Source organism: Rhinichthys klamathensis, unplaced genomic scaffold, assembly GCF_029890125.1.
Source record: "Rhinichthys klamathensis goyatoka isolate OS25496 unplaced genomic scaffold, OSU_Roscu_1.1 h1tg000192l_1, whole genome shotgun sequence".
NCBI classification, from domain to species: Eukaryota; Metazoa; Chordata; class Actinopteri; order Cypriniformes; family Leuciscidae; genus Rhinichthys; species Rhinichthys klamathensis.
In genome coordinates, this window is record NW_026606718.1 from 1,475,714 (window position 1) to 1,499,149 (window position 23,436).

Here is a 23,436-nt window from a genome sequence, read left to right on the forward strand (position 1 = left end):
CAGAAATCGAGAATCCATACATTTTTCTTTATATTTAAAACATTTTCAGACCTTTTTTTCTCATAAAATGGAATTGGTGTTATCTTTTGAACTCATGGCATGAAAACAAACTGAGGTTCCTACCAATCTTTCATGATTTTTCGTGTTTATTGTTATTTCAAAATAAAGGCCTAAATACTCCTAACGCCGGCGGGCCCATGAAATCAGCATATCATGTAATTAATTCAATTGATGTATTTGGTTTATTGAGAGCCCTATAATTTTAATTCACATTTCAGAAATAACTTTACATTTAGCTCTGAGGCTACAATGTGCAATTAATAAAAATGATATGACTTGTCAACCTTTAGAGTGAGTCCAAATAAATGGAGTTCAAGCAGTATATAGGGGGGAAACTAATATAGATTAGTGTAATTTAACCAGCAGAATGCTAATCCTAATTTAGCTACTTCAATTCTTGCACATCCTAGGAAGAAAGTCAGTTTGTATACTGTCCATCCTAAAGCATCATAGTGCATTAAAATAGCGTGTCAATGATTTTCAAATCATGCATCAGTGCTTGCAAAGACAAAGAGGTGCACACCAGCATGATTGTCAACCCTCCAGTGTAAAGCTGGCTGTTTCTTTCTTTCCTTTCTTCGACTTCTCCATTCTATTCGTCCCGCCTTTGCAAACATTTTTTTACCAACGCCCTTTTTACAGCTGGTCAGCCTGTCATTGCGTTTCTTCTCTCACCAGTCTAGCGTGACTTTCTCAAAGGGCAGCTGTGTCTGTGTGTCTAGAAGTGTGTGTGCATGCCCTACTGTAGCAAATGTGTTCATGTGTGGCTGAACAAACCAGTGGAGGAAATGTTAGAACACATTCCATCAAATCTGGGCTTTTCTTCTAAAAGTGTGTGGAATTTCCTAAGTGTTCTGGTTTACATTCTCCTCCTTTGAGTCTGTCTGTTACTGACAGAGGGCCAGAGCAGTCGTCTGATTGGAGTCATACGTATAGCCTGCAAGTGAACCTCTCCGTCCCCCTTTTCCTGGAGACCACCAAAACCCTGTTGAGAGATGAAACTGAATCCATCAGAGTTAAAAAAAAATGTTTGATTATGCTCCACCGGCAATTGCAAAAGCCCCACGGGTGTCCAGGACTTCAAGGAGGTCAATGACAACAATGTTATCCAGATATCCTAGGCTCACGTAGCCAGACTACGTGACTAAACAGCAAAAGGTCTCGTCCACATTCCAGCTTACAGCCACAAACTCTTCATGACATTTAAGAGTTGATTGATCTGAAACTCTATAAAAATGGACTAAATAAATAGCAGTGATCCGAAGTCAAAGTGGTGTTTGTGGTGCCTCAAACAATATTCAACATAAATATAGAATATGCTGTATATATCAATGATTTGATGAAACTAACCTGGCAAACATTGGGGTAAATGGTGATCTTCAGAGGTAAAAAAGGATGTTGCATGAAGTCAGCCAATCAGGTTACAGTTTACAGCTTATCAGTGTCTCACGTAGCCAGACCTTTAGACTGACCGCAGAAGGTCTGGACTCTATCGCAGCTTTTCTTGGCCAAGGACCGCCCAAGAGGATGTTTGACTGACATGTTACGCAACCAATCACAGTTCGTTTTGTTCCTCGTCATGTTCAGAGGCGTGAAAATATAAGGTTGAAGTCCCTACTGTCACATACACACAGTTTGGACTTTGTTTTCAGTTTTCTCTGTTCCCCTTACTTTGTTGTCATGGTTATAACTTGATTAGTCATTTAGTTCTGCTTTGTTCACCCATTATCACTAGTATTTAAGTTCTCTCTGTTTCTGTTCAGGTTCTCTTGCCTTGTCAATGCTTTGTGGATGTTAGAGCTTTGTTACCTAAGAGTATTATTAAAAGTACTATTGATCCTTCATCTTCGTCTTCGTGTTTGCTACAAACCGTGACACCTACAATAACAGACCGGCGTGCATCTAATAAATTATTTATTCAAGAACGTTGTGCAAGTTTACTGCAACAATGAAGCCACGAACGTCACATACTTTTGAAAATCCAGCGTTTAGTTGATCCTGGTAGGCGCTCATTGTCACAGTTATAAACACAACGCCGTTCTTCTTCCACGAGGGGTTTTTAACGTCACGGCATTTGTTTCCTGGCCGACCGTTACAGAACGCAACACACACATGTCACCCGGACATCCTGCAGAATTCAACCAATCAGATCACAACTTTGAAACTCCTGAAGTGTTTCCAGAAAAGTGTGCCATATGTATCAGATGTTCAGCCAACAGTCCGTCTGAGGCTGAGGCTAATATTCATCAGACGGCCATCAAATGGACTGTGGGCGGTTCAATATTGTGTCATCTGAGGCTGAGACTATCCAACCCCTGAAACGTATTAGTTTGGTTGTAGTAACCAGGGCCTTTTTTCAGCCTCTCTCCTTTCACAAGAACTTTTCCCACTATATCTTCATCAGAATGACTTGAGTTGATTTATCCCAGAGAGCGATCAGCACCACAGACACTGCAGGGCCCGCTGAGCTGCGGTCTAGAGCGAAGCGTGTATCATACGGCATGCCTGAACGCGGTGAAGGGTGTGGGTGTGTGACTGAGCAATGACGTGAGAAATCACAAAGTCAAAGTCCCTGAGAGCAAGCGACTGGGCGTCTTCATGTGGCCAGAGCTAGTCTACTCCCTTCCAAAACCCCAATCAGACTCCATTCCTCTACACCCCACTCCTCATCCTAGCTTGAAAAGCACTACAACGTCTTTGTTTTATGGAGCATTTCTTGGCCTCTGGAGGTGTTTTAAAAGAGTTCCTAAAACAAACGCTTTCACTGCTTAATGTGTATTTATGTCATTTGTCAAGAGGGAAGAACAAATCAAGTCCAATCCCTCTTTAGTCTAAAGGGCTCCTGCCCTGAAGAGAATCCATCCAGACTACAAAAAAGGTGAGAGCGGTTGGTGCTGGTTCTGCCAGCAAAGCAAGAGAAACTCCTAAAAGATATGAATCAGCATTACAAGTCTGAATTAATCATAAAACACACTTGGAAACAATCACTGCTATTTGGTTTTACCTAGTGCTGTTTTGAAAGCTTGCTTAATATGACACGCTGTGTAATCCATCACCACAAAAGATATGATTGTACACGGGCCAACGCAAACAAATGGCAGATATGGCGGTAAAATCCTTTGTGCAATAAATGGAACTAGGAGTCGGGCCTTCTATGGTTGCAGCAATTTTTTTCCACACATCTTGGCAATCTCAAGTGTGTTTGCCAGTCTCCAGGCGAATGCACCTGAAAAGAGACGGTGTTAATGCTCTAGATAGATTTTCCACCGCACTTTAGAGTCAGCACCTGGAAACTCTGAAACATCTCATATCGAACACTTCCTCCCACCGATCGATAAATCTCCATGATACAAGGGTCTACCTTCTTTGTAAATGAACTTTTCAAACACAAAAAGCTAGGATTTATTCTTATTCTCCAAACTAAGGCCACATGCACATTTAAAGTGGTCATGACATGATATATTACATTTTCCTTGATCTTTTGACAGGTATTTGTATTACCATCTTAAAACGTCTTCTCAAAAGCATTTATAGCTGCGTTTTTACCGAAATTACTTGAAACAATTTGTCCTAGGAACTTTTCCCCCAGACCTGTTGCTGTCTGCATTTCCATCGCGGTCTAAAGTATCGTGAAGTTTAGGCAAATTAGTCCGGTGACAGGACTGCGAGAGACGTTCCAGTTCCCGCTGGATTTCGTCCTCCGCAAATAAGCTTAATAAAGCCTGAACCTCGTCGTTGGTCCATCTTTCGTATTTTTTAGACTCCATTAATAATAATTGTGGTGGAAATAAAAAGCAGCGGGAAGTCAACCAATCAAAATACTGCATGAACTCAACCAATCAGCATGTTCAGCACCCAAGTCCCACCCCCAAAAGTTCCTGAACTTTGAAAAAGTACTACCTCGTGAGCAGGGACTTTCTGACTGAGGGGGACATTTTTACCCGGAACTTCATTTAGACCCTGGTCCCTGCGGTCAAAACACACAAAGTACCACCCCAAAGTCCCTAGTTCCTGGGGAAAGTTCCTGCGGTGGAAACGCGGCTTATGACATTTCCATATGACTGCCTCTAGAACACGACATTAACAAATAGTTTTACATCATCGCACTGTAGGCCCCACCCACTCGCTTAATAGCTGACACTTGTGTACAACAAACGTGAGCATCACATTGCGTCAAAAGCAAATAGAGTCCATTATAATTACCGACACTGTCTGTACTAAATACCGTATACAGATGCTTGTTCAATTTCTGACATACTCCAACCGACTCAGTTTGCCGACAACAGGACAAATGGAAAAGTAAAGCAACACTTTGATGCATCCGGTCCCGGATCATGTCAGAGAATTATATATGTTTGTTAGGAGCATATGACTGGAGATTTTTGCGTAAACAATGCACAGTGTAATGGAGAGTTTGCAAAGAATCTTATGTTGAAAGATGAAGATGCCATCTTCTGCAGTGTCTACAAATAACAGTTTTATTTGGATGATGATAATAAAACTAATGATGCCCATTCAAACAACTCATTTCAGAGAGAAGGGCAGAATGTGGGTTGAAAATAATTGGTTTGGCAAATATTTGACTTGATTAACATTATAAGTGAGCCTCAAGGAACATATTAAAATAATTTTTAAAAAACACTTAGTTTCTTGTTACAATATCCCTTTTAAAAGGGATAGTTCACTCTTATGTCGTTAAATCTATAAGACTAAAAAACCTGAGAGATTTCTGTCCCTCCATTGTAAGTTAATTTAATCAAAACTTTGATGCTTCAAAAAGTTTATTAAGAGGTCGTAAAATAAATATAAATGAATCGAGCTGTTTAATCCAAGTCTTCTGAAAGAGACACAAGCTCTTTATACATATTTAACAAGCAATTTTGAGCTCCCGTTTACCACATTTGATGAGCTTTATGTATGAACGTTGATCAACATTTATATGTGAATAAAAGCCTAAATCTGTTCATCATCGTATACAATAAATTGATCGTGTCTCTTTACAAGACGTGGATTAATCCACTTGATTCAAATGGATATCGTTTACAATCGACTTTCTGAAGCGGCAGAGAACAACATAAGGGTAATTGACGGCAGAGTTCACCTTTTTGGGAGAACTGTCCCCTTAAGACCATTCTCCTTTCTGACTTAAGCTACAATTCCAAACTTAATTCTCAAGAAAACATGCATGCAGTGCACAGAGCTACGATAATACACAGCATTACAGGGCATTGAGGAATGGCTGCCAGTCCTGTTATGCGTCTTAATGAGGCTAATATCAGAAAGAATGACAGGAAAAGGGTGGGAGCTTTTCCTCGGAGTGGCACAGACACCTCTGAATTCCTGGCGAAACACTCACATTTACGTAGCACTGATGACCAGTAAGTAACTAATGGCTGCATACTGCTCATACACCCTGTAATAAAATACTTAGGATGTTTTTTGTTTTTTTGTTTGTATATACACCTGTTTTAATTATTGTACACATTTAGATGATGGTGTTTAGCCACAGGGTAAGCAAAAATCTCTGGATGAACTGGAACAAAAAGAAAAATGATGGGTTGTTTTTAAACATGCCCTGGGAAAGAACTAAAGCACAGATGAGAACCAGAGTGGGACAGACATTTCCCTCTCGGTCTGTTTTGATCCCCGTTCCCTAGATTGTAATCAAAATCATTCCAAGATGCAAATAAACAGAATACCTCAGAAACAAGCTAAATTTGTGCTCAAAGACCTGGGGTGAACTCACTAAACAGTTGCATACCATATTTCATTTGAAAACCCTGAACCTTTTCACCAATCGCCTGCAATACAGGGTCAGTATATTTTATCTGTGTTTATGCTGTTATCTGGTTTGCATAATTCCTTTATTGAATTAGATGCTATCGAGCATAATTCATTCTTAGCTAAATGCCTATTTTCTGTTGCATATAGGAATGGGAAATTGTGCAATTTTTTTTTACAGTTTTGGTTCTGATTTCTCTTAACTCTTCCGGTTCTTTTAGCACTCGAAAGGAATGATTTTTTTTTTTTATATATTCTCAAATGATGAGATAATTTTTTACATTTTTTTTTACAAAGGTGTTTACACAGATCTTTAGGATGCAACATAAATGCAATCTAATAATACTTAACTATGCTTATAAAAAATATGATATTTCATTCAACAATGAAATATTTCATTGGTTTATAATTCGGAACCAACTCATAGGATTCATTTGTTCAGGTGCCAGACTTCACTGATCACACTGTACTTTCTTGTACAATCAGACATTAGGCCGATGAGGCTGAAATATCAGAATTTGGCTTTTCTGTCATTTTCACTCTCAATCTTTGTCTCTCCCTCTCTGTCTCTCTCTCACCCTTTCCCTTACTGTGGATGTGTAATTCAGCATTCCACGGACTCAGTGGCCCCCAATGTGATTGTGCTGCACTGTGTGTTTCGTTATATAAGCTGCTGCTGTAATGAGCAGGGGCTCATGTCCTTTGTACAGAGGCCTCTCTCTTTTTCACTTGGTCACTAGAGACCGGCAGCAATTAGGGGCAGAGCAGATACGCTGGACTGTGTCAACATTTGCTAGAAATCCATTGCCTTTATCCATCGTACTTCAATAAACGAATCTATACCTCTGCGCTAATGCTCCGTTCGGTCTCCCAGGTTTTTAATTAAGACGTTTTGATGGTTTTCAAGTGTCCAGACAACTCTTAGGGCTTTTCAGACTGACCAAATATGGTGCTCGAGTCTGATAGCCTGTTAGGAAAAATATGAATCCCATGATTCATAGCGCTATTTGTACAGCTACCTCTCTTCCCTCCTTTTGCAACAGGCCTGGGAGCAATTACGCTCCATGACTCCAGCCATATGTGCTCGGGCTTCTCAAATTCTTACTCTCTGATTTAACAACCCCCCCTTCATATCTTTTCCATTCAATGACTTGAGGTATTTTTATTTGAACAATACTTGAATGCTTTAGTCTTTCTTTCTTTCTTTCAAAGCCTTGAATAAGGAACGTTTTACACTGTGCACTATATGCGTTATTTAACCACAGGGTTCTCCATTTGCCCCTGCTGTGGAAAATGGGACATTTCGAGGAAGGCAAACTGCCTCAGGCCATGAGCACAAAACCAAGCCTTTCAACAGGCAGAAAGGGCTCATTCAAGTTCACCGTCTCCAAAGTTGAGCGCTGGAGTTCCAGGGCATGAGCCCGGACAACCCTCCACCCCCTCAATGAGCTGTCCTGCAGCTGTTAGACAGATGCCTTGATCGTGGTCCTTGGGATGACCCCGCTTTCTTGGGATGATCCATGCTAGAGAGTGGATAAACAGGCCTACATTGCCTCGCACCCGGTCAAACAGGACGAGATGAAAGGAGAATGTCAAGTCGTATGATGTCATGTCTCGGGGTTGCATATTTTTGCACACATAGCTTTTTCTTGACCCCATTCAACTCTACGTATGTGGATGTGCATAAATACATGTGCATACATTTTCCTGAATCCGTCTAATGCCTTGTTGAAACATAAGCGGCATGTCTGCGCTGACCGCAAGTCAAAAGTGGGTTCAAGCTCAAACTTGTGGGTGACAGTCATTTTAGGACTACTGTTAATTGTTTAATTGTTTTCACCGCCAGTAAGTTGAACCAAAAATGAAAACGTTTCATTGTTCACTCACCCTCACGTTGTTCCAAACCCGTATGACTTACTTTCTTCCCTGTAACACAAAAGGAGGATTTTGAAGAATCATACTGTAACTGCATGAAAAAGAATGACCAATAAATATGTACTTGCTTCAACAATGATGCAAAAGCACCATAAAAGAACATGCATTGTCTTCTGATGCCATAAAAAAGTTTTGTGAAAGAAAATATAGTCATTATTCACTAAAAAAACATTGGTACGAGAAGCAGTGATTCTCTTAAGAATCAGTTAAGTTGAGTTGGATCTTTCCACCAAATCGTTTAATAACTGATCTGAAGGAAATAAAGAAAGTCATACAGGTGTGGAATAACAACAGGGTGCATAAATGAATGAATTACATTTTTTCACCATTAAGTAAAGGATTAGTTGACCCAAAAAATGTAAACGGTGTCATTATTTACTCACCCTCAAGTGATGTTGTTCCAAACCTGCCTGGTCTTTCTTCCCTGTAAAACAAAAGGATGATTTTGAAATGTACTGTAATTGCAAAGAATAAATAATAAATGTGCACTTTCAAACTTCAAAAAAAAATATGTAAAAGCACCATAAAAGATACAAATGGTACATACAACTCTCACACTACAATCAGAGTCTTCTGAGGCCATAAAAAAAGCTTTTATGAGAGAAAATTTTGTTGTTATTCATTGAAAATCTTGAAAATTCTTGAACGAATCATTCTGTTGAGCTGGCTCTTTCCAATGAATCATTTGATCCAGTTCACAGAATTTCATTTTTAGGTGAACTTCGGTATAACTTTAACAACATCAGCATGGCATCCAGAAGGGTCTCAAGGGCTTTCCAGCAGTAAAGTTCACTAACACACTCGCAGCTTAACAATGACCTCCCTTTCCAAATAAACAGACATCCCAAAACAAATATAGAAAACAGACTAAACAGGGTTTTTGATTAGGGTTTATGTTAGTTTATTCCCTCTCACGCTCCTGTGCTTTGCCTCTGCATTTTTCTCTTTTAAAATCCTTTCTGGGAAACTGGATTTTGATGCTTATTCCATGCAGAACTCCCTGTGGTTTTACTGGCCCTCTCGGGCTACTTGACAGGGTTAAAAGTCAACTATCGGTGTGTGTCCTGCTAGTCCAGCCTTGAAAGAAAGGCTTATCATTTAATGGAAAGTCTGTTGTGTGTTGTTAACAGCCTCACGTACAGTCATCCAGGTGTTTAATGGGGTGGAGGTTGACAGAGCACTATCAGAACATAACTGTGTCTTTGAGATATGATGCATGGACCAACTGGAGCTGGGAAAAGAAATTTCCTTTGTTTCAAAGGATACGGGAGGCGAGAGAAAGGGACATCTGGCCAATTTGACATTACCTTTTTAGTTAGACAGCCTTTTCTAAAAATCGATGTGATTCATTGGGGTGTGTGACCTCACTGAAACTACGTTTCTTTTATATGTGTCAGTTCTGAGTTGGGTTATTGTTGTGTGATCGTATGAAGTCATGGGGATTGATTTCAAAGCCTTGTTATTCTTTGTTTTACAGTGCAATTCCCATAGTACAGCCTTGCATTATGGTGAACAAACTATTCCTTCTTTTATTGAAAAATGTCATATAACTTACGCAACATTTTCCTCTACCAATGCACTAAAACGTTTCCCAGCATTTTTCTACAGTAAATACACCCAGAATCACTGAAAGACCAACTATAAAATAACAAACCACAGTAGACGTGTTAAAATATTTCATAAAAAAACAAAACAACAACAACAACATCATAGCGTTTGAAGAGCGGGCATTCATTTGGCATATTATACGAAGACAGTAATGTTTTCTGCAGAGGACATGATTTCCAGTTCATTTTACTGTTCTACAGTACATAAAGCCAAAACCTTTTTTGGTAAAGCAAAACTTCAAGGTCAAGTGTTATTGTTCTGGATGAATAATTCAATCAAGAAGGGACACAAAACTGTCAACATGTCGTTGGAGAGATTACTGCTTCCATCTTCTTATTCAAGTCCAGCAAGGAAGAAAAACCTTTACTGGGAAAAATATTTTCTCTCATGACGCAGGCCTTGCATTCAGGTGCGTTTTGTGCGAGTAAGGTGTGTCTGTGTGTGTGTGTGTTAGGCCTTCATCTATCCAGAATTTGTGAACACAAAAGAAAGACCGCAGACATGCCCTTACCCGGGATGGCTGGACCAGACTTGCCCTTTGAGGTTGATATGTCATCACTTCCCATAAGGCTGTGCAAAAACTTCACCCCACCCCCATAGTTTCTCTAATACTGTGTTCCAACTTCCAAACAACTTGGAATTCTCCCACCTCGTTCTTTAAAACAACCACTGGAATGGCGCTCAAGGTCAGACATCCGGCATCATTTGATGTCATTTCCAAGATGGCAGCACACTTTAAAAGAACATGTCCATTGAGGGAAAAAAAGTTGGAAATTAAATATATTTTTTATTAGTGCTGTCACTCTAACATAAAAGTCTTTGTTTACATAGCATATGTGTTTATATATACATGCTATTATATTTATACATATATTATATATGTCCGTGTGTGTGTGTGTGTGTGTGTGTGTACACAGACACACACACATAGCTACTCACACACTCAAACACATTTATATATAATATATATAAATATAATGATATATATACAGACACATATGTTATGTAAACAAAAACTTTTGGTTTCACTTTATTTTGATGGTCCCTTTAACACTTTCTGTTGACTATAAGTAACGTTGCACCTACATGGCTACTACTCTCATTAGGGTGTTAGTAGTGTATTAGTAGACTGGTAGGGTTAGAGTTAGAATAAGTTGACATGTACTTGCAAAGTTACTTTTAGTCAGTAGAAAGTCTGTTGGAGGACCAACACAATAAAGAGTTGGCAGATATTAAGCAGACAGTCTACTAATACTCTAATGAGAGTTAGTTGACATGTAGTTGCAAAGTTGCTTATAGTCAACAGAATGTTCAAAAGGGACCATCAAAATAAAGTGTTACCAAACTTTTTTGTTAGATGCAATTAATCGCGATTAATCGATTTTACAGCACTGTATTTTATACATTTAGGGTCAGATTTGTTTTTTTAATTAATGCCTTTATTCAAAAAAGGATGCATTATAATTGATCAAAAGTGTTAAGACATTTATAATGTTACAAAAAAAATCCATTTCAAATGAATGCTGTATTTTTTACATTTTCTACATCGAAGAATCCTGGAAAAAAACTTAAGCAGCACTGTTTATTTTTTTCAACACGGATAATAATAAGAAATCTTTCTTGAGCACCAATTCAACATATTAGAATGATTACTGATGGATCATGTGATACTGAAGACTGGAGTAATGATGCTGAAAATTCAGCATTGCCATCACAGGAATTTTATTTAAATTTATCTAAAAAATTAATAATAATAATAATAATAATATTACATATTATTACTGCTTTTAATGATAAACTAAACACAGGCTTAGTGAGTATAAGGCACTTCTTTCAAGAACATGAAGGATTTTTTTTTTTATCAAACTGACCCCAAACTTTTGATTGGAATTAATTTATTTTTTTAAAAAGTTAAAAGCACAGTCTAATTATAAAATGTATAAGATTGTGCACTACCACTTTTTTCTTTTTGTTGACCATTTTTATAGCACTCAAGCATTTTGTTTGTTCTTGGTTTTTATGTTTGTGCTATAACTGGCATAACAAAATTAAATCCTCAGTGAGTCAAGGCGTCATCTTGTTTTCTTTACATTTGACTATTTTGTATGATTCACTGGAACCTCATTCAACTCAAAAATGTCTTGCTATCAGTATTTTAAAAGAAAAGGCTGGTTTTCAGTATTTACAGTCTATAATTACATCTAAAATATGCTGTATTTCTGCAAAATATAATATTGCACTACATGAATCATACAGTAATCCAGGAGTGGCTTGAGTGATGGTGGGTTATCAACAGGCTCTGAAAGGGATTTGGCTTCAGCTAAGATAAACGGGGCAGTCTGATCTCTGTGAGGAATGTGGAATATCTAAATTACCAATAACCATATGAATCCAAACAAGCTATTCTTGGACAAAACTCTTGAGTACCTAACTTCAGAGAAAATACAAACGAATCAACAAAAATGCACATTTTACTATATTGTTATGCATTAAAAAAAAAAAAAAAAAAAAAAAAAAAAAAAATACTGCTTTACTTTCTTGAATGTAACATATTTAAGGTGACATTTCATGACTGGAATGTTTTCTTGGCACTGATGAAACAAAAATATTCCATGAGAGAATGATATTCAGTGAAACCAAATCTTAAAGTCCCTGCTATTTGCATCCAAAGCTAAATGAAGCCAAATTCTTTCTTTCTATCTCATCTTTCTATTCATCTCTTCATTTTCCGTACAACAGAATATCCCCCCATGTACGTGTCCAAGCACCTTGTAAATGGTAGACAAATTACTCCCACTGTTTTTTATTATTATTTCTTTATGTGGTTTGAGTCTAAGCAGGTTGTCGTGGTGATGGTTTTGACTGCCAGTAACAGGAAAGTCTTGAGATTTAAAAGAGATAAAAACAGACCACAATACTCTTATGAGAAACATTCCTTGCAATTTATCTTCAACATAACATCATCCCTTCCATTACCTGACAAAGAGTTGCATGTCTTCTGCTAAAATATAATCAGATAATCACCGAAAAGAAAAACAGGTATTCTCAGTCTTTTGTCTTTTATATAAGTTAGTATAGAAGAATGAAATGTCATTAGCATGCGCTATTGGTAAACAAATAGAGCAAGATGAATAGCACTTTGGCAATTGTGGTTTTTATATGTGCTGAAAAAAGAGGAGGAAGCGAAAGAGGAGAATATAGAAGCGGTCATGGCTAGGGAAAAGAGGCCAACTTGGCATGCCAATTTTGTAAATGGAACTTGAGGTGGTTTTAAGTTTTATCGCCATGTCCCGTTGATAAATATGCTATTTATAATAATAATAATAACTTTATTTTTATATGGCGCCTTTAAAGCCGCTTATCAAGGCGCTTTACATACAGTAATGGAACAAACAAGTTAAAATACTACACACACAGAAAAAAAATACTTTAAAAATACTTAGAGTCTATGCATCTCTGATATTTGGAGGGATATTTGCATTCCAAACCCTAGGAGCGTAGGATGAGAAAGCCCTGTCCCCTACAGTACGCAAGTGACGCTTGGGTGTGTATAAAGTTAAAAGTGCAGACAGATACTGAGGGGCCAAACCATGCAGTGCCTTATATGTGAGCATGAGGATTTTAAAATCAACTCGGATCCTGACCGGGAGCCAGTGCAAAGACTTTAAAATCGGTGAAATATGCTCATTTCTCCTGACTCCAGTCAGGATCCTTGCAGCTGAATTTTGCACACATTGCAGTATGTAATGTATTCCATGTTGCATTTTTATTGGCTAGTCATTAGACGTAGGTCAAAGCAGCAAACACACTGTGAGATGATCATGCTAAATTCCGGACACTGTCGGAAAATGATCGCTAGCTTTGGTCGCAAGACCGTGACACTGGCTATCTTTGAATCTCTTTCACTGCCACTTCCAGAGAAATCTCCACAATTGGTCATGTTTCATCTGGGACAGCCCAAAATTGTACAATGTTTACCGGGCATAAGAATTGTTTTGATCAGGTAAGAGCTAGGACCTACATTAATATTGGAAAGATAGACGTTAGAGAGCGGGAAAGCTTGAAAATGGACGCAGAGATTGCGGATACGTGAGTAACATTGGTTTTGCTATGTTTCATAGTAAGATATGCTGTTATTGTTGAATCAATGCTGAATCATCCATACTTACGCGAGCTGCCTGATGCACCAGTGGTTGCCTGTGTTGCACAGCATGTTTGTTATTTTGGGCGGCGGAGCAGTGAAGGGAGGGGTGTGTTTCTTTTGGGAAGAGGTGTGTTTGTTTGGGTGTCACTTTCAAATATTAACAGTGTTTCTAAAAAATTGCTTACTGCACCTTTAACCAGCTAGAATGTTTTTCTACGCACTTTATGTCAGAATAAAGTGGATCATTGGTTTTGATGCACATTAAGTCTATGGCATGCAGTGATATTCATGTAGTGGCTGGTCATGCAGATGATAGGTTGGTATGTGTCTGAGGGGTTGATGAATATAGGCCTACTTACCATTATGCCTCCCCTGTAATAAACAATTCCCTGCTGCAGCAGCCAAAGCGATGCCCACCCTGGAAGTCCAACATACGGTAGAACCCACTCTCAGGCTTTTCCCCAGCATGCCTAAAATAACAACCAGAGAAATGAATGAGACTTGTGGTAGTAAAAGCAGCATGAGAAGTCTGTCATAGCCAAGTTATTTGGATCTTATGTGATGTTCTGCAGCAGTTTGTATAATTTCCAGGTCTCCTTGTAAGTTTTTTCTCTTCTGAGAACAGACAGAGATCACAGACTGAATAAAAGTAGCCTGATTGAAGGTCTGTTTAAAAACAGTCTTCTGTAGCTATTGTTTGAACCATCTCGCTTCGGCTTTGTTACATTTCCTGTCATCTTCCTTTGATTAGAATCACAGCTGAATCCCATTACGCATGGAAATCTTTATTTTTTCTATTGGCCTACTGTCACATTTTATCCCTATTCAGACAAAGAAGTGTCTGTTTCATTGCAAAGACCAAAATAAAAAATGATGTTCTTGTTAACACTTGCCATGTTGATGACATTTAGCCTTTGTTAGACAAGAGCTCAAGCAGATACCAAACTTGAATTTAATGTGAACAGTCAGGGAAATGTAGAGCTACAAAGCACATTCTAATCCAGTGTTAAGACCTTTACGACTGTTGCTTGTCAGACTGTACATGATCCCCGCTGTAAGCCATGTCACACTGTAGGATCTCAGTTGTCATTAATGTCAGACTGTACGGTCAAGACGCGTCTAAAAATGGACGCACTCAAGAAGAGTCCTATGGAATTTAACGTCATCATTTTTCCCTAAAAAACAAACTAATTGTGTTACTAAGTTAATTTAAATGGAAACTAAAACGTCACGTTACTTTTGTCTCACATGGGCTGGGCTTGCTTATTTGTTTTTTAATCATAATTTTAAAAAAATGGTTCTATTTTTGGCAAATGTAAAGGCCTTTTCACAACAAAAGTGAAATGAATAAGCTTCAGACTGAAGGAAATGATCATAGCTAAATACAGGTGCATTGCAATAAAACTGCTATTGTTGCTCAGGCCTTCCTCCTTCCATATAAATTCTGCCATATAACACAGTCTGTTGCACAGATCAGAAGTTGCATCTGCACGCCTGGGACTTAAGTAAGTGTTTTACAAGCCTCTGTACTGAGAACGATACTCTAATTACAGGGAGCAAAATCGTATTCACAGGGGATGATGTCATCTTTGTTATGTCATCTCCGCTTAAAAGCTACTGCAGATGCTCTGACATACAAATCCTTGCTGTCTCCATTCACTATTTTCACAGAGAGTACCTGCTGGCATGGGAACAAACTCTATGGCAAACAGGAGAAGAAGGTTATAGGTGGAAACTGGGAGGAGGAAGGCCAGTTTTTGGCAAACCAATAGGAAGTGCCATGATTCACTTTGACCTTGGGAGGAAATGACACAGTGGAAATTGCAGCGGGTTGGTGAAGCCAACAGAAACCCAAGCTGTGCGCTGTGGACTCCCGCTGCGTGGGTCTGACACGGCACTCAATTCCATGGATATGATGTGTTCCGGAAAGAAAGGGTTGGTTGAATGCCTGTCTCAGAATATGGTGAGAATACGAGACGTTATTTCCTCCAGCGATTGGCTGCAGGTGCTGCATTGTGAAATAAAAACCCTTTCTAACAGCAATCTCAGTGTCTTTGACAAATATATTATGGTGTAAAATACCAAAATAGAATTCGTTTAATAATGACGGCTGTTAGAAAGGCACAACAGAAGACATATGGATTGTATTACCACCCAAACCCAGTTTTCAACAAGCTCAATGTCCGCATATATCAGCGTCTCCTATATTTTCGCCCCATCAAGCAGGCCGCAACAGCTCATGCGTGTAGTAATTTCAGCCTTTCGCCAAGCCTTAATTGTCTGGTTAGGCACTAGGCAGTAAACATAAATTAGTTGCTTGCATCTTTTCAAAAGAGAGCTCTCTTCTGCAGACAAAAACATTTGCGTTGCTTAGTGAGAAAACTACTTGTAACCGACCTTTGTGATTAAAATGTGGCAGCGTCTGTGGTGGGAGAAAGCCATTTTTGACCAAAAAAAGAAATACAAATGGTTGAGTCACAGACATCTACTCACTGAATGAGGCATGTACATTATGTATACAGTTTGTGTTCCTATAACTTTCGTTTCTTCATGTGGTACAAACAGAAGCTTACAGCTCAGCTGATGGACGATACCACGTCTTTTCCAAACACTATCAGCTGTTTTGGAGTGTGTTGCAATGCAGCCATTAAGATTCTAAATTTGTTTATATTTCAAAGTTGACTAGTGAAAAATATTTTCTGTTTCAGCTGAATAAAGGTTAAAGAGAATTAACAAAGTACAGATTCTTGATTTTATTGCATTTTACAATTTGGGGTTGCAGTTATCTTTATAGTTATCGTTCTTGGTGTGAACGTGCCTCAAGTCTCTTGAATTGCTAGGCTATGCGAAGCAACGATTTATAAGTATTTAGTCGTTCCTTGTCTTCTGTTTAATAGTAGCTTATAAACATTTCAATGTGCGCCCACCCACAGAAGAAGGTGTGACACTTAGCTTGTCAAATACGATATTTAATCATTCTTAAGTGAGGAATTGACGATAATAACTTTAAGGACTTTTTTTCAGCACAATGCTTGTTTTTACAAGTCCCCTCTTCCTGGATGTCTGTCTATGTTCTTGGATTAGCTGAGCGTTTGCCGAGTCCAAATAAAACACAGCTGACGTCAGTCGCTGGAGTCCTGCCCTTCGAACGCCAACCCAATCTAATGCATGATCTCGGAGCGAGATCCTGTCCAGACAATGCCCCACTTCCCTTTACACCAATGCAAACAGGTCTGGCCACGGAGCGCTCGCAGTAAAAACAGGCTGACAAAGAGCTGGGGCTGAATTGGGGTAGAGGAGCCAAAGTCTGGGATTAGTTAGCAGAGGGTTGACGGGGTCCCTGCAGCACGGACGTGAACTTCAAAGGCCTGACCTCTCAGAGCTGAGGCACACAGAGTGATGGGAGTGATAGATGCTGTAATCTGAGCTTTATTTGACCCAATGGACTGCATCGGTCGTCCTGTGTTCATTTACAGAACGGCATTTTGTACTAATGCTGCTAAAAGATACCTTCGATGGACGGGCTATAAAACAGTTTGGCCAAGGTATTATTTAAGTAAATGGGCAATATTTTTCATAAAATTTTGATTGCAAACTTCAAGATGTTAAGCTCAATATTAGATTAGCCTTATTTAAAACATGTACTGTATACTATTTATTTAATGAGGTTTGTTTGTCATTTTTCAACACTAATGCCCAGTTTCACAGACAAGGTTTAAGTCCCAGACTAAAATGCATGTTTGAGCTGTTTTAACTGAAAGCAACTTGCACGATCTTATGTCAGTGCCATTGTTTTGTCTCAACATGCACACCAGTAATGTTTTTTTCTAAGGCAAAACAATTGCTTAAATGTCCTAATTAACCTAAGTCCTAATCCTGGCTTATTGGCCTAAATTGTTTAGTTTTAATTCCTGTTTTTTGTTGGTGTTGTTTTTGTAAACATTAACATTAAAATGGCATTTCCAATAAAATATCAAATAAAATAAATATTTTAGGCTACTTTGGGAACAAATGCTGGTTTATAGTTACTGATAAACTATTTCCCACGAATCTAAATAAGTAAATAATATTTGTTTAACATATAGGCCTAATTTTTTTTTTTTAAATGGTCAAGAAGGTCACAACCTTTGAGGTGGAACTGGCCAAAATCAACACTGAAAGAATGGGAAACAATTAATCAGATTAATATAATAGTTTTCACTTAAAATAAACATGCGATTTGCGCCTCTAATACTTTAACAGGATATCAAAATTGATTTATTAAAAACAACAGAGGAAACTAGCTTTAAGATACAACTTTCAGCTCTATCCGGAGATATTTCCATTCTCTCCTTGAGTAGCCTTGGCTCTTTTCTTTTTTTTCTTCTTCTTCTTTAAAACCTTGGGAAATCCTAAGAGCAGAACACAGGGTTTCACGCTGTGGATTTTGCACTTGGCTGTAAACAGACAACAGGTATTGAGTGGAGCTGCACAATCTTGTTGGATGGCATTGTGTAGCGCTCCTAGTGTCCTGATGGCCCAGTGGAGCTCTTTGGATTGGGTTTTCCTCAGTGACAGCAGTTAATCCACTTTGGCTGGTGTTGGCAGCGCCGGGCAGGGGCCCCACAATGCCTGGCTCTGTTCCCCATCAGAGGTCCCGTGGAGAGCTGCAGATGTGCCCGAGCAGGAGGGACCATTACGGCCGACTTACTGGACGTTGGTTACAAATCTTCCCTTTCAGCGTCTTCATCAGCTCCACAACCCCTCTGAGATCTGCCTCTCCGAAACATCAGTCCCTCAGCTTCTGTAGGAACAGCTGCCAGCAGCTCGCAGACAGTTAAACCCATGGGTCATTAAGGACGTCAGCACAGATTAAGGAATTAAACTGTGACTCTGATTAGGAACAGATATCACCACGGAGATGCTTGATGTCTGTTAGCAGTCTGGGGAACTGTATCTATCATATATATATATATATATCGCGCAACTATATCATCATTAATATAGGCTCCCTTGTCGTTATGTTTTATTATGGTATTTTATTCACCCCCTTACCACCAAATGTCTTAAAACAATGGACTCTGGCTTATTACAGTAGATCGCATTCCAGAAAACCCCAAAATCCTGTTTCCCTGAAGTGTTCTAAAAGTTTGAGACAAACTGCTTAATATCATTATCTTCAAAGACGCCACAGGAAAATCATTCAGATTCATTGAGATTTGCTAAATGCATGGCACCCTTTGAGGGAAATGAACTGTGAGGATTCAAAGAGGACGGATATCAAGAGCTGTTTACTTTGATGCAAAACTGCAATGCGGTGTACGTCACACAGCCTGACACAACCAGCCACATTCATCATGATGAACGTCAGCACATCACAATGGCAATTCGTTTTTGTTGTTTTTGAAAACAGGTGGCAATCACATCCTTGCCCTATTTATTTATATATATATATATTTTATCTTATTTATAGCACATTCCTTGTGCCAGTTGAATAAACTTAGCCACCAAGACTGTCTTAAGAACTAGTTTGACTAACTTGCAGTTAAACAAAGGGTTATCTGTCTAACTTTTCAAATTCATATTAGACCGATCTACCTTTTTATGTAACTGACTTAAATATTATGATCAGTCTTGAAGAAAAGATTTTGATGACTTTTGATGACTAGTCTAAGCAGTTTATATGCAACCAGTCACTGGTCTTATTGTCAATGATTAATTTGTGCACATTAATTCAAAAGTAAATTATTTTTTTTTAAATTAATAAAATACCATGAATGTTTAATTTGTGCACATTCATTTAAAATTAAATAAATAAAATGAACCAATAAATTTATTAATAAAATATTGAAAAAAAAAAATTATTAGTACACAATGCACATTAATATATATATATATATAATATTATAATATATGAATGATTAATCTGTGCACATTAATTAAAAAGTAATAAAATATTGTAAATTATTCATTTGTACGCATGCATCTGCAGATAGATGGATTGATAGATAGATAAATAAATAAATAAACTAAAAAATAATATTATAAATGATTAACTTGTGCACATCCATAAATAAATCATTTAAGAACTTGATCTCATGAAATTTATTTGTTTTAGGCTGATGTCATCGAACCCCTCCCTTCCAAGCCGTCATGATCCAATCAATTACAGATGGTTAAAAATTAAGTCATATCCCATGTTTTGCTCTTGTTGAACAGAAATATATTACATTACAGAAGTAAACACAACCAGACTCTCTTTTTTCTACTGTTGTGCTGAATTTCAAAATGTATGTGTACATATTTAAAGTGTACAGTATCTCTTACTCTGTTTTATAAGAGCCAAAGCCATGTGCTGTGCGAGTCAGGGCACTTTCTCTCTCAGTATGCTGAACTCAGGCATGCTGTTTCAATAGGTCTGAAAGCCACAGTAAGCGAAAGGAAATCCCCCCTCGGTGACTCAGAGCTGCCAGTATGAGCATGTGTGTGTGTGTCCAGGCCTCATTTCACCAGAACACTGACCTTTTACACACACACACACACACACACACACACACACACACACACACACACACACACACACACACACACACACACACACACACACACACACACACACACACACACACACACACACACACACACACACACACACACACACACACACACACACACACACACACACACACACACACACACACACTAAAAGACACTTATAAAAAATGCTGCAGAAGTTCCCAAAAATAAATAGCCCAACTTGTTCTTTTTGGATGGATGCACATGTTTATGGTTAGACAAGCAACATTATATAAATAGAGCCAAAAAAGGCCACTGAAATGTCCATATTTCGTGACAGGATGTCACATATGTGATTCATTTTAAGTGGCATTCAGTAACAATCTTAGTTTGTTAGTTAACTTCTTTAATGTAAAAAATAGTTTTATATAGTTAAGGATTGCTAAGGAAAGACTCTTTATATGAGTTTCCAAAGAACACGTTAAAATTCATGCAATTCAGGACTTAGCTTCCTCCTGAGTCATGTTAATAGTTGAGTAAGTTGTTTTGCAGTCTTGCTTCTGTGGCATTGTGAGTGGCAGCTCTACCATAAAACCATTGATGTGCCAGATACCAGACACGCAGCCAATCGAGTGCAAGTCAAAAAATATTCAGTGGAAGAAAGCAGCAATATCATTATAGTTTTTGAAAATCAAAGTGCTGGACAATATTCTGTGCAGAGCAATCCAAGAGCTGCCTTGCTAACGTTTTTGCCAGAGTTTCTAACCATAGTAAAGCCTAATTAGAAGCCACACAGATGTTAAATACCAGTTTTGGTTAAAGTTTCTTCTAGAAAGCATGAACTCAGGGAAAGCAATACTCAAAAAGGAGAGGGACATAGAAAAAGAGCATGAAAACAAAATCAAAGAAAAAAAGTGACTGTATAAGATCAGATTTCTTATTTCTCTTTGGCAGTGTGACTGATTATAATGAGAAGTAATTTACCAAACTGTTCAAATTACTGGTGCTTGCTTTTACTGTTGCTCATGCTTGAGGATTTCAACAAACTCAATTCCATACGGCCTTTCATACATCTGCAGTGTGTATTCATTTCACCGTCCATATTTACTGGATAGAAATTTACACAGTAAACTCTGCAGAAAATATACTAAAAATGCACTGTAAACCTTTTCCTTGATACAATCTTTTGCAACAGACACTACTGTTCAAAAGTTTGGGGTTTGTAAGAGTAAAAAAGTTTCTTAAGCTCATCAAGGCTATATTTCTTTTGATAAAAAAATACAATAAAACGGTAATATTATTACAATTTAAAAATAACTACTTTAATATATTTTAAAATGCAATTTATCCCTTTGATGCAAAGCTGAATTTTCCGCAGTCATTTCTTTCATGTCTTCAGTGTCGATTCTTCAGAATGAGGATATCTCTCTAGACAGGCAGAAATAAACAGGGCAATGGCTGCCATGAGGTGCCGTCAGGGTCGTCTCATTAAACCACAGTAACAGTAACCCTGCGGTCATATGGGCCTCTCACATTGCATTACTGATTCAAGTTCCAGAGTTGTTTCTGTCCCTGAACTCTTGTATGAGCACTGCCACATCTAAAAAAAAAAAAAAAAACACCTTCCTTAGGTGACAGCTTGTAATGCTTTCAGTCAAAACAGCTTGTGGCTGGAGATGGCTGGGGTAAACCTGTGTTGATTTAAGGTGTCAGAATAGCACATGGTCAACGGCTCTCCCCAGAGGGATGTTATTCACAGGTGGATGGGGGAATGATTGCCCAGGGTTTCAGTTTTCTGACCCACATACGAATGCGTGCTGACAAACACACTCCGTAGGACTCGTCTGGAAGCAAACCAAGCTTGTTATGCTGCAGAACTCATGAGCTTAGCAACTTCAGTTTTATTTTTACCTCTCTTTAATTAATGGGTGGAAAGAAAAGGGCAATGGAAGGAAATAGAAATAAAGGAGTGATTGAATGAATTAGTGAACAAGAGAAAGAAGAGAAGAAAACCAAGATGTACACTACCGTTCAAGACTCTTATGCTCACCAAGGCTGCATTTATTTGATTTAAAATACAGTACAAAACAGTAATATTGTGAAATATTATTACAATTTAAAGGGGTCATGACATTGAATTTTTATTTTATGTTCCTTGAGGTTCACTTATAATGTTAATAAAGTTTTTTTGCATACACGAAAAAACATTTATTTTCAACTTTCATTCTGACCCTCTGTCTGAAATGATCAGTTTTTAAGGGGCGGCTCCTTTAAGGCCTGTCAGTAAACAGCCACTGTTATGATTGGCTAAAGTCATTGCATAGGAAACGGTATCAACGCCCACTCGCTCTTGCACACGAGTAAGTGTTTTGAAAGCATTATCCATATAAAACAGTCATTTGGAGACAAAGCATTATGAAATCGTTTACTTTACTTACTATTTGCGAGTAGCTGCTGTCAGATACAATACAGCTGACAGTTTTTTTTTGCGCACTCTCCATTACACTGTGCCTTGTTTACAAAACAATCTGCAGTCAGTGACTACGTTTACATGCAGTCAATTTTCGGGTTATGGTCGGGTTAAGGTCACTATTCGGGTTTCTGAAACATTAGGGATAACCCGTTTACATGCGTGAGCAGAGAGAGTTACTCCTGTATACATGGAATTGCAATATCCCGATGTAAACGCGACGCGCGGTTAGCGTCTGGACGTACGGTCAACCTTAAAACGCAATATGCGTCATTTACGATTCTTCTTCCTGTATCCAAAGACAACAACAACAGCAGAACGCTGATAATGAATAGTTCGGGGCAGATAGCGATCGCCTTTGTTTGCGCTTTGGTGCTGGTAACGTTACTGACCTCGCTCCAAAAGTATGCTGTGCTGCGTCTCGCCATGTTTACTTCCGGTATACTGCACGCGGGTTTTTGTATGCGCCGAGAAGTTTCTCTACTCAAAAGACCAAGATTCCTTGCGAATAGAACATGCGCAGAACAACACACATCACTATGGGGATATGCCGATGCGCATTTACATGACCAAAAATTCGGGTTAGAAAAGGGGTACCCCAGGTATAATATCCCGGTTTTTAAAATCCGGGATATGAGCATATTCGGGTTTTTGCCGGTGTTTACATGGCCGTTCGCGACCGGGTTATTGCTAATTTCCCGGTTTTGAACGGGTTATTGGCTGCATGTAAACGTAGTCAGTGTCTCTATCCACTTGTTCCTGACGCTGTATCCTTCTGAAGTCTGTACAGAGACGCAAATTAGCTGTTTAAAGGACTAACGTTCCTTTATGCTACTTTTCACTCCTCTATTTGGCCTCTTGTCAGCAGACTCAAGCGCATGGACTAAAATGAACGGGCATCTGTATACTGTATCCACTGTAGACAGCATCAGTGATTATAATG